The sequence below is a fragment of the Octodon degus genome, unplaced genomic scaffold (genome assembly GCF_000260255.1).
Source record: "Octodon degus isolate 3935 unplaced genomic scaffold, OctDeg1.0 scaffold00023, whole genome shotgun sequence".
NCBI lineage: Eukaryota > Metazoa > Chordata > Mammalia > Rodentia > Octodontidae > Octodon > Octodon degus.
In genome coordinates this window covers 10198467-10200653 of record NW_004524599.1, presented here as the reverse complement: position 1 = coordinate 10200653, position 2187 = coordinate 10198467, and the positions used below count along the sequence as shown (strand labels likewise).

The window sequence follows — 2187 nt, the reverse complement described above, 5'->3', positions numbered from 1 at the left end:
CATTTGATGGCATCTATAAATGTGACTTCCATTCATTTGTTCCTGAAATAATATGCTTCATTTTAAGATGCTATATGAGTATTTCATGGCTTTCTATCCCAGAATGGCTAGTAACAGTTTTGCCCTCTGTGTTTAGGGAAAGGGGACCATTCTTTCCTGAGTGAATTTTCTCTACTGTTCAAGATTGCTGGCAAATACAATAGCGTAGAAGCTAGAACTCTGGGTTTAAGTCTAGCGCATGCAGATTCCAACGCCCTCTTGCAGTCCAGGTGGCAGCGTGTGTATCCACAGCACTTCTCTTAGCCAGCATTTTTCTCATTAGTAAAAATTCAAACATAAACAAGACGAATTTTAATGTCCTAAAGCTTCTGACGTGTTTAATACTAATAATATTTTGGTAAGCTTACTGCTTATGAGTGAAATACATCATATATCTCTTAGGGGGAAAAGAATGTACCCACACCTAAGTGACATTTAAACAAATAAAGGTTTTCTAAGTGATAAAGTAATAATGAAAGAGATTGTCATCAGAAGTACATTTTCATAAGATTTTTCCCCCTTAGATTTCTTTCAGAGGTAATTTTAGTAAAATGCATCCATAAAATAAATGGAGAAAATTTAACAACCTTTCAGAAAATATTGTTGATCAAAGTTACGATTGAGACTTGACAGTTTCCTGAGGTTATCTGCTTTAAGAAAATTTTTTGTTTGCTTGATTATTTTAGGTTTATTCTTCTAGAACTCTGTCTTAGTTACTTTTCTATCACTGCCGGGACAAAATACTTGGCACCAAAAATTAACAAAGGAAAGGATTATTTAGCTCACAGTGTGTGAAGGTTTCAGCACATACTCGGCTGGCTGCAAAGGAAGACGGCACATGGCAGAGGGCAGCAGTTCATGGTGGCAGAAAAGCGTCAAAACAACAAGAGCAGAAGGCAGGAGCAACAGCGGTGGCGGCAGCAGCAGCGCAGGCAGAGAACAAGGTCTCTCCCTCCCTTCCATCGCATCCAGTCTATCCGCCCCAGGGCTGTTGTACCACTTACACCTATAATCTCAGCTGCACTCACACCCATAATCCATTGAGTTGTGAATTAATCAGAAATTCTAGAAGTCTGCCCTGTGACCATGTGAGGCTTTGTGGGGACAACTAGACACAAACGATAACAGCTTTTCATTCTGGGAAGGAGGAATTGAAAGGAATAGATGATTACCCAGATAACAACTCCCCTTACTTTTCTTAAATGTTGTAATAGTTTGCTACCACCTCTTACTTTTAAAAGCATGCTTTTGATTTTTGCAGGACCCAGCCCAAGCCCAAGCCCAGCGAGTGATATCATTTTTTTTTTTTAACCATTGAACTTGTTTTAATGTTTCTTCACAAATGGTGAAAAATACTGAAGTGCAGACAAGGAATAATCACAATGTTGTGGCCAACATTATAAATACGGAATTAGAAATTTAAAACATTTTCTGGTTTAAAAAATAAATCTGTTAGTCAATGCAGCTCTGCGGGGTCTCTGCATCTAGTAGGCCCAGTCTCTGCACTCCTGATGCTGCTCACCTTTATCCTTTTTTCCAGGTCCATCTTGTCCACCTGTTTCTCCTTCCATCTGTTCCATCAATGGTCCAGGAGGGCCCCCTCAGTCCATGCCGTGGCCACCACGGAAACCACCACTGTCTCCACCACAGCCACCTCTGAACGTTCCACCAGGACCACTGCCATTCATGAGGCCAACGTTTCCTCCCCGTATGCCACCAGGGTCATCTCTGTCACAATCACCACCCAGGGGTGGGAAGGGTGGCAGGAGAAAGCCTTCAGGTTTTTGGGCCTTAAACTGGTTGCATTCTGTTCTCCAGGTGAAGTTCTGGTTTCCATAACCCAGATTGGGACATTGACAATCTCCAGCTGGATGCTGGACATTTCTTCCTCCAGAGGGGTTGCCATGGTAACCCCAAGGGCCTCATGGAGGGAATCCTCCTCTGTCTCCTCCACAACTTCCCATGTGACCCATGGGTCCCCCTGGACCTCCTGGGCCACCTGGACCTCCCCGGAGTGGTGGCGGCATCCCTCTGCCCTCACGAGGTGGCGTGCCACCTCGCATGCTGTTCATTGGAGGCTTCTTCCGAGAAGGGAGACTTTAAGTTTGCTTCCTTGAAAATCTTTCCCATCAAACCACTCCACAGCAG

At 43.7% G+C, this 2187-nt stretch overlaps 1 pseudogene; it reads right to left on the bottom strand.

The window, feature by feature from the left end:
* Positions 1-1523: 1523 nt before the first annotated feature.
* LOC101580833 overlaps positions 1524-2187 on the bottom strand; it is a 2309-nt pseudogene continuing 1645 nt past the window's right edge.